The 11,018-nt window shown below is 32.8% G+C and overlaps 1 pseudogene; it reads right to left on the reverse strand.

Annotated features, from left to right (window-relative positions):
- Positions 1 to 8,569, reverse strand: part of LOC132308633 (probable LRR receptor-like serine/threonine-protein kinase At1g53430) — a 37,649-nt pseudogene extending 29,080 nt beyond the window's left edge.
- Between the last annotated feature and the right edge of the window lie 2,449 nt (positions 8,570 to 11,018).

Here is an 11,018-nt window from a genome sequence, read left to right on the forward strand (position 1 = left end):
CCTAGCACGTCTCGCTCTAAACTTGACCTGATAGCTGAAAATTGTGTCTTTATAGGTTATGCTCCAAATAAAAGAGGATATAAGTGCTATAAGCCACAAATGAAAAAAATTCATATGAGTATGGATGTTCAATTTCTTGAAAATCAATCCTTTTTTTGCAAAAATTATTTTCAAGGGGCGAGAGAAAGGGAAAAAGACAATTTTTGGGAGACTATAGGCCCTTTACCGAATCCCATTCTCTCTTAAACTGTTTTTCCTGATTTACAAAAGCAACTTGTTAAAGATATTGAAAATGAAGTTCCAAGTCAAGGTTTGCCAAATGCAGAAAAATCACAAACAAGGGGAGAAATACTACAGGAAGATCAAACTAAACCTGAGCTATTGGTTTATACTCGGAAAAAAAATGAACAAGGAAATAAAGACCAACAGATCATCCAACCACAAGGTTAATCAGAATCTCCAAGTGAAGGTCCTCCGGGTAGTTCAGGTAATTCTAATCCCATTCTCCTTCCGATTTCTATTCCTATCACAACTCCTCCATCATTTTCATCTGATCCTACCTCCTATTCTGTACCTCCTACTGCCTTACCAAAACTGATTCCCACAGATCTTGACATTCCCATAGCCATTAGAAAAAGAACTCGAGAATGCACCAAACACCCCATTACCAACTATCTATCCTATCATAGACTCTCCAATAGCCATAAAGCATTTACTTTTAAAATATCTAACCTGTTTGTACCAAGAACCATCAAGGAAGCTCTAGATGATCCGAATTGGAAGTTAGCAGTTATGGAAGAGATGAATGCTTTGAGGAAAAATGGTACTTGGGAAGTAGTTTCAATACCAAGGGATAAGAAGATTGTAGGGTGCAAATGGGTGTTTACAATAAAATGCAAGGCTAATGGTAGCGTAGAGAGGTATAAGGCAAGGCTTGTAGCGAAAGGGTTTACACAAACCTTGGGAATTGACTACCAAGAAACCTTTGCTTCAGTAGCCAAAATAAACTCAATACGAGTTTTGTTATCCTTGGTTGTAAATTTCAATTGGCTCCTACACCAGTTAGACATTAAAAATGCCTTCTTGAACGGAGATTTAGAAGAAGTCTACATGAACTCACCTCTAGGATTTGAACAGAGATTTGGAGAAGGCAAAGTTTGCAAGCTGAAGAAATCATTGTACGGTCTCAAACAGTCTCCAAGAGCATGGTTCGAACGATTCGGGAAGGCTGTAAAGAACTATGGCTACTGTTAGAGTCAAGCAGATCATACCATGTTCTATAAGCACTCAAGAGAAGGTAAAATTGCTATCTTAATTGTTTATGTAGATGACATAATCCTCACAGGTGATGATAGTATTGAACTGGAAAGATTAAAGGAGGGTCGCTAAAGATTTTGAAGTCAAGGATTTGGGAGTAATGAAATATTTCCTCGGCATAGAATTTGCCAGATCTAAGGAAGGTATTTTTGTCACTCAATGCAACTATATACTTGATTTGTTAAGTGAAACAGGCTTACTTGGATGTAAAGCAGCTGAGACTCCAACTGAGCCCAACCAAAAATTACAGCCCTCAAGAAAGGGGGATGTGGTGAATATTGAACCGTTTTAGAGACTTGTTGGAAGACTGATAAACTTATCCCATACTCGTCCTGACATAGCTTTTGCAGTAAGCAGAGTAAGCCAATTCATGCACTCACCAGGACAAGAACACTTCGAGGCGGTATACAGAGTCCTGAGGTATCTAAAGGGAACTCCTGGTAAAGGCCTCCTATTTAGAAGACAGGGACACTTACAAATTGAAGTTTACACTGATGCAGACTGGGCTGGGAGCATTACTGATTGAAAATCAACTTCTGGCTACTGCACCTTTGTTGGAGTAAACTTGGTTACTTGGCGCAGTAAAAAACAAAATGTGGTGGCTAGAAGTAATGCTGAAGCTGAGTTTAGATCAGTTGCCCATGGGATTTGTGAAGTTTTGTGGATCAGGAGATTGCTAAATGACTTAAGAATATCGAGCACCTCACCTATGAGAGTATACTGCGACAACAAAGCAGCAATCTCGATTGCCCACAATCCTGTTCTTCATGATAGAACAAAACATGTGGAAGTTGAGAAGCACTTTATTAAAGAAAAGATTGAGAATGGTTTGATCTATATGCCATATGTCCCAACTACGAAGCAAATTGCAGATATACTCACATAAGGTTTACACAAAAGACAATTCGACTACTTGGTTGGCAAGCTGGCAATGGAAGACATCTTCAATCCAGCTTGAGGGGGAGTGTTGAAAAAGGTTATTTGGCACTGAGATATTGCCGGATCCTTAGGGATTTTCTAACTGTAAATAGTTGACTTTACAAAATAGGAGAGCTGACTTCTAGCTGTCAACTACAAAATTGGAGAGCTGACTTTTGGCTGTAAATAGTTGACTTTACAAAATAGGAGAGCTGACTTTAGATTAGAATCAGTAGTTATTTTCCTTTTTTTACGCTACGTATCACCTATTAATATAGGTTCTGTATAATTCTTTGAGTGAAGTGAAATATACAAAGAAAATATTTCTCTCCCAATATTTTTTCTTCTCGTTTTTACAAAATAACTATATTAATTATGTTGTCGGATTGATGGTTTTATAATCCGATAAATAATTATGCATAGAGGGGTCAAAGTGCAACATTGACTTAGAGGTTATTTACTATTTAATTGGAATGCAATTAATTTCTTTTTGTGGAGTAGAAATTAATTTATGAATTAATTGAATTGGGTCCATGGTTTAATGGACCAGACCAATTATTAATTTATAGTAGCCAAGAAAATAGTAAGCCCAAGGGATTCTCACGCATAGCCCAAGTTGATATTGGAGTCCTATTAGATTCGAGATATAAATTAGAGATTGAGAAGAATATATTGTCTTTATCCTTTATTTTTATTTTGCCTATATATGCATGGGTCCATGTATATTTTAGGTGACACCTTTATAAAGACAGAAAAATATATTTTCTCTCTCTAGATTTTTTAGGGTTTGCTTGCTCATCTAAAGGAGGCTACCACAAGCCTTGCCTCTAAGGTCATTCATCAAGGTATATGAGTAATTCCTAAAAGGAAAGATCACTACCAAGACGAAGGAGAAAGGATGTTGCTAAGGGATATACAATAAGTGAGAACATTCACTTTAGAGGAAAGATTTAAAGGTTTACTCAAACCTTTGATGTAAGTATTCAATCTAATAATTGAATGATTCATCATCTTTATTTTTGCATAAAACTTGACTCTATGTGATGAATCAAGATCCATGTATGAAAATCTCTCAAAAAGTTTTAAAACTTGTATTTTCCCAACAGACATAACCACCACAGTTACCAAATGACAGGTGCTTCGTGCTAGACACTTAGGGCAAGAAAATAATTATTAATGGTCAAAAGATTCTAAAAACCCCAATATTTCTATATTTGTAGTTTGATATATGCGAATATGAAGATTCCAATTTATTTCATTAACAAAATAGGTGGAACCAGAACTAACAACACTTCCAAATGAAAAATGATCTCAGTACAATTCAGTTCATAAGGCCACAGACCCATCTACTTTATTGGAGTCATTACAGAAAGCCAAACCCTTACGGATACATCATACAAAAAAAAAAAAAAATTACACTTTTTATAAAGCTAGAACACTTGGTGTCCACATAATAAAATTTTTAAGGATAAGGGATAGTGAGAAGACAAGGAATAGAAAATAAAATTATGCTCGAAGCAGGTTGAATGCTGACTAGAAATGCCTTTAAAGCTCACAACCAGAACAGAAGCAATGCAAGTGTATCCTTCAACAGAAAAAATGTATGTGGACAAAACAGATGGTAAATAAATAAATAAAACAATAGTCTTACAGTCTACTCAAGCAGCTCAACTTTCCGAGGTTTGGATGAATAGGTCCTCCGAGGTGATTATCTTCCAGGACCCTGAAGAATACATTCAAATTAAACCAAGAGAATGTTTCATTTATAACTCCAGTAGATATAGAACAGTTCATCACTTACAGGACCTCAAGTGTAGCAATGTCACCAATTTCTTTAGGAATCAAACCACTGATGCGATTTCCCAAAAGGGACCTGTAGTGAACCAACTTAAGTTTAGCCAAACTAATCTAACTGCTAAATATCTAACAGGGAATGGCCCTCATAGATTCTAAAGCATATAACAGGAAACTTACACCATGGTGAGAGGGAGTTGAGCAAAAGTCGTAGGAATTGATCCATTGATGTAGTTGAGAGAGAGATCACTGTTGATAAAAGAAACCTCACTTAGTTTCTATCAATTTCAGATGGTCACTGGATAAAAAGGTGCCAATCTTCCATACTAGTAGTTGGGTATACCATATGTTGGAAGGATTATACTTGTAGAAAATATGGTACAAAACAACAGAAGATTGATTTTTTTTAAGAATTTTAAGATTGCAAATTAGTTTAAGTATACCTACCCTAAATATCAAACTACAAAGAAAACCAAACAGACTTGTCTGAGTAGCTACGAAAAACATAATAAACTTCTCTCAAACAATATTAAAGCACAATTACCTACTTTAATTTCCCGGGGACATCCAAACAGCAGAATAGTGCTTAGTCTTCATCTAAGTTACATGGACTCATGTGTGTCATATACGGATATGTATCCACACATCGGAAGTGTTAATCTCCAAAATAGAATGTTACATGCACACTGCTAAATATTCATTCTTCTTCTTTTCTCATTATGGAACTTATGTTAGGCATTTTACTCATTCTGAAGCAATAAGTGTTGCGAAATTAAACAAAATACACAAGAAAGAGATCAAACACACACACACAAGAACATATTTTACTTGGTTCACCCAAAATCAGGGCTACGTCCAAGGGTTGCAGGGATTTTCACTATGATGATCAAAAACAACAGCGGATACAGAAAGTTCAGAATGAATAAATTCCCTCGCACTAGGGCAACATAACAAGTGCAACAATTACCAAGTTGGGTCCGTGGAGTTGGGGCTTAGTGTACGGTATCTATCAAGCTCCACACTACCCATCAATAAGATAATAAGATTACATTATTGGATATGTTTTTAAGCTCATGTCCAACCGACATGGATACTTCACTCACTTTTGAAGAATCCATGTAACATAAGTTTTCATATTTTAGCCATCTATTTATAAAGTGAATAAACCTAATGAACTACTGAGGCTAATAGGTCACTGTGCTGATTGACTTCTGAATGTAACTGATATGTGGCACTTACATTTCTTGCAGATACCTAAGATTCGAGAATTCGGCGGGTAGAACTCCTGTTAAATTTTGACCCTTCAGCTGGCTGCAATTCAAAAAATAATAATAATAATAAATAATATTGAAATCAGAGAAAGGAACTTAGAATTAATGAGCAGAGTTATACCAGGGGATTGCATTATTCCCTACAAAATCTTATCCAAAAATTAATATGGTCGGGCACCCTCAGGAATCACCTTACATTCATTCTTGAAAGTGGAATTATACTACGAAACTTGTGGTGAAAACTGGTTTATGGCATTCAGTGCTGTGTCATGACCTGTTGTAGTTGCAGTGTGCTTTCAGTTTATAAAGGACTGCTTTGCAAGTCGATGCAAACTGAAAACCAAAAGGTCATTTGTCACCTTGTAACTTAGCTACCAGCGTGTTGACTAAAAAAACTGCAATTAGTTACTGATCAGGAATGTTTTGATTACAGTGGAGTTGAAATTTGCTTCTAACTTGGCTGCAACAAGCTAAAATTTGATCCAAGCAAGACAAACAGATGGCAACGACTTGATGCAACTTTGAATTCGCAATAGCAAGTTCTGTTAAGTAAAAGTTGCATAACATTACACTCGCTAAGGACCACATCACTTATTCTAACCAATGCAGTTTTTGATCCCTGTACATGGCCAAACCATCTTAATCACTTCTCTTTCATTTTGTCTCCAACAGTTGCTATTTCAGCCATCTCACGGATGTGATCATTTCTAATTCTATCCTCTCTTTTTTTCTTGGCATACATCCATCTCAATACTTGCAATTCTGCCAAACTCATTAAATGAGTATGTTGTCTTTTAGCTACCCAAACATTCTGTCTTGAAAATTATGACTAGTCTTATAAAAATGATGCGAGAAGCAGACCTCCATTCCTATGCATAATCAAGCCCAAATAATAAAAATGCACAAAATGACACCTCTTGACCCTCATTCTTCACTCCATCCCTGCTTGTATTTTTAGTTTTACTGAAGTCATATTCCATTTATTTAGTTTTAGTCTTACTTATTTCAAATCCTCTTGATTCTAAAGATTCTCTCCAAACCTCTAGTTTAGTGCTTAACTATGCTCTAGTTTCTTCTACAATATATATTTCCTTGCATCCCAAATGGCATGTACTAAATAATTAAGGATCAAGCAGGTGACTAAATAATTTGTAATTTATAGTAATATTGTTTTTTAATCATTATTTGCATGCCTTGCATATATGTATCACAAAGGCGCTCTCATATGAGAAAGTGGAAATATATCAAATATGGACTTCCATAGTGTGTTTGAAAGCCCAAATTATAGGAAAGTGCCCTCATCATAGACTTATTCTTTGTATGCTAAAGGAAATGTAAAAATCTATGAAGAAAAATGCCATACATATTTGTGACGTGGCACACTGTCTTGGTGCAATTGCAAGTTACATTTCTAATGATTAGCTTGGGAATGGTCACTTTCAAAGCACTACCCTCACTGCAGAAAGTTCGGCTAATATTCCAGTGGGTTATCTTCAATTTCGTTGATATTGTTTTAAGAGCTCGCACTGTTGCACAAAAAGAAATGAAAACTGGTTAGCAACTTCGAATCAATGTGTAGGATTACAATACCAAAAATAAAAATAAAAAAAATCAATCAGTTTTAATCAATGAAGAATATGTGGTCTATCTTGGAGAATTTTTTACTGAAGACACCTTCATTGTACTACATTTGTTCTTAAACATGAGTTCTTAATCAATATTCATCATATTAATTTAATATCACCAACAATTAATAATGAACAGTAGACGAGTAATCATATCATACCCGAGACAAATTAGTTAATCATGCCACCTACATATGAACTAAACCTCTAAAAATAAATAAATAAAATTAAAAAGAAGATAAAAGAACACAAGAAGACAAAGAAAAGAAAGAGAAAGAGAAAAAGGGCAAATGAAAGACCCTACCACCTAAATTTAACTAATATCATAAAACTGGAGTGAGCTTAGTAAAATTGTAGGAAATTTATGTAATAGAGTTCTAGAATACAGGTGGGAGGCCTATAAACAGGTGATATAGAAATATATATATAATTGAGGTGATGTACCTTTTTTGTTTCTTTAAATTTTTTTATTTTTTTGTGTCACCGGTGTAGAGGAACTTACGAATCGAAATATTACGATGCCAGAGAAATTAATGAATTTTATTACAATAAATTAGCGTCCTGTATTAATTTTAACATTTCAACATATCTAATATATTATAATAAAATTAATTTTATTATAAAATATTTTATAATAAAATTAATTTTAATATTAAGAGACAATTTGATCGTGGAGTTACCAATTTGTTGCGGGCGTTACGCCCATCAACTTACCAATTTATTTGCCAGGTCATGCCTGTTAGCTAAGAATTAAAGGCCATTTGAAATGACCAATATACCCTTTTAGTATAATAGCAACAAATTGAATATTCGAGGGCACTCAAATTACAAATTGTGATTTTGTCTATTCAGACTATTATTATATATATATATATAAATATTCATATAATATAAATGTATAATTTTTAAAATGTTCATGAAACTAATAAAATATATGATGAATTCATGTATATGTACATATATTTATATTAAAAAATTTAATTAAATATTCATGAAACTTTCAAAATATGTAATAAATTTATATTTTTTATATGTATAATGAATTTTTATATATATATATATATATATAAACATTAATTTTTGGAGCAAATTTCACTAACTATATTAAAAACTGGTGCAGCTCTCACTACCGTTCCCACCATGTGACTTAATTTGTCGCACTTTCGCGCCCTAAAGGAGTAAAGGGAGTTTATGGCCAAAGATTGTAAGTGGTTTAGAGCATTTTCCTCCTATTTTAAAAATAAAAAATATAATAATAATAAAAATGTAATTTATAATTCATACTAGTACTTAAAATAATTTCAGTTTTACCAAATAGCTTGACAAGTGGGAAGCAAAACCAAGATTAATGAGAAGAACAGAGTACGTAACTATCACAGCAAATTGATTAATCTGAGTTGTGAAATCGAATATTTTTCGTACCTTCTTCTTCTGGCAGGAGATTACCAAGGGATCTGAACTCATTGAAGAAGTTCGAAACCAGATAAACAAAGAGAATAAGAGCAAAGATGTTCCTGAAAGTCGACATTACGTTGAAGAGCGACTTCATCGACTCTGATAGAACTGGAATCCGAAAATTCGATTCAGAAAAGAATGAAGTGGTATAGCACACGACAGGCATAAATAGAGATAGAGATAGAAAGCAGTGGACCTGCAAAGGCGAGAGAGTACAAAAATTGCCATATGACAGACAAAATATCGGAGTATAGATATATCGATATAAGTGAGAGAGAGAGAGAGAGAGGAAGTACGGGCGTTGATGGTCATCAAAAGGGTGGGGGCTAAGGCGTTAAAGATGTTGCAACTGGCAAATGCAGAAAAGTCTGACAAATGATTTATGGGAACCAGTAATAATTTCTCAAGATCTTTGATTGAAAGTGAGAGTGAAAAGAGAAAAAAATGAAAGTGAAAGTGAAAAGAGAAAAAAGAAAATTAGATTGTACGTTTGGTTAGGTGCATTTGATTATGTAGAAATTGAGGTTAGAAAGTAAAGAAAGTGAAATGAGAGAAAATATCGGAGTATAGATATATCGATATAAGTGAGAGAGAGAGAGAGGAAGTACGGGCGTTGATGGTCATCAAAAGGGTGGGGGCTAAGGCGTTAAAGATGTTGCAACTGGCAAATGCAGAAAAGTCTGACAAATGATTTATGGGAACCAGTAATAATTTCTCAAGATCTTTGATTGAAAGTGAGAGTGAAAAGAGAAAAAATTGAAAGTGAAAGTGAAAATAGAAAAAAGAAAATTAGATTGTACGTTTGGCTAGGTGCATTTGATTATGTAGAAATTGAGGTTAGAAAGTAAAGAAAGTGAAATGAGGTGGAAGAAAAGAAAATTAATTTTTTATTATGTATTTGGTTAGTAAATTTTTTTGAAAAAACTTCTCAAAAAATGTTGTATAACTAATTTGGATAGCAAAAGAGTGCCGGGACTCTGTTATTAGATTAGCTTATTTTGTTTTGCAGTGTATCGAAAAATTTTAATTTAAAAAGTAAGAGAGTTGTAATCAATTTAGAAATATTAATTTGCGTAAAAAAATTATCCTTTTGTGAGTATGAAGTAGAACAAAGAGAAACATCTTATGAGGGTATAAGAAAAATTAATATATAATGATATAATTTTAACAAAAAATAAAATTTTCGAATGTTTTATGGAATAAACATTTTGAAGAAAATCAAGAAGTTACGAGAATATTATTTTCCTGAAAAAAAAATTTTTTCACGTTAACCAAATAGCTAAAAATTTTAAAAAAATTATGTTTCTTTCCCTTTCTCGTTAGTTCACGCTAAGCATGAATTTATTTTAAAAAATTTGTAAAAAAAATATTGTCTCATTAGTTTAGATAGAAAGAGAATGAAAAAAATAATAATAATTTAGATGTCAAAACTACTCTTATAAATTTAATACTAATAATATAAATCATGCAATAGGTATAAAAATATATACACTTAATACAATTAGGTTTATGAATAAATATATATATATGTATGTGCATATATACGTTTAAATAAATATTTGGTAATTTGAAAGTTGATATTTTTTTTATTATTGTAAAGTGGCAACGTATAATAGAAAATTAAAATATAATGAAACATACGAAACTAAAATGTTGATAGAAGCAGTGGTCTTTACTTTTTATGTTGATAGAAACTTGCAAGGGTTTAAAAACATTGATACATTATCATATTTAATTTTTTATTATTATATGTTAATGTCATCAAAATTATTAATATTAATTATTATTATAATTAATTTTTTTTTTTTCCCTTTTTTTGTTCTAGACTGATGATATAACGGCTTCTTAAAACACCACAACCCATATTAATATCACGGGTAAGTTGTCTCCAAAATTAATTGCTCAATGAGTGACTACCTGTTAAACAAATAATTGGTATCTAAAACATCTTTCATTAAGTTTATTAGGGGGTGTAGTGGTCCCCACATCCCTATGCAAAGACATACATGTCCGTACATCATATAGTCCGTACATCATGTAGTCCAATCTACTTTCACTCTCTCTATTCTGTGTCCACTTTTTGACAACAATACATAGACACGCAATGAAACTTCATGTTCACACACTCATCTGACGTTAATTGTGATCCACTTGAATCCATTCAATTGGTATTACTCAAAAAGTTGTACTATCTTGTTTACTATTAATAAAGTTCTTAATTTTTCTTTTTGCATCTTGATTTCTTTTTCCTTCCATTGTTTTCTCTTTGACACAAAGTCAAGGACCCAATTTTTATTTTATTTTTTTACTCATATTTTTCGGTCCTCTCCTTCTATATTTTTATTGTTTACCTTGAATTTGTTAAAATTACATTTTTGGAAGGAATTGAATTTTCAATACTAAAAACTGTAACCTAGTGTACCTTTCTCATTCTTCAAATTAAAAGCTGAAGAATTCAAGTCCTCCGAATGACATTGTGAGTGTGTAAGTTTATTGTCGAATATATATATATATATATATATATATATATATATAAGAGTTTTGGATTATATATGTGATAAATTATAAATTAGATATGAGTTCAATATTAAATAACCTGTATAAAGTATTGGACCTGATAGAGTTGGTCACAAAGGTT

This window comes from Cornus florida, unplaced genomic scaffold (genome assembly GCF_030987335.1).
Source record: "Cornus florida cultivar Cherokee Brave unplaced genomic scaffold, ASM3098733v1 CherokeeBrave_3.0.0_Hap2_Chr05, whole genome shotgun sequence".
Lineage (NCBI taxonomy): Eukaryota > Viridiplantae > Streptophyta > Magnoliopsida > Cornales > Cornaceae > Cornus > Cornus florida.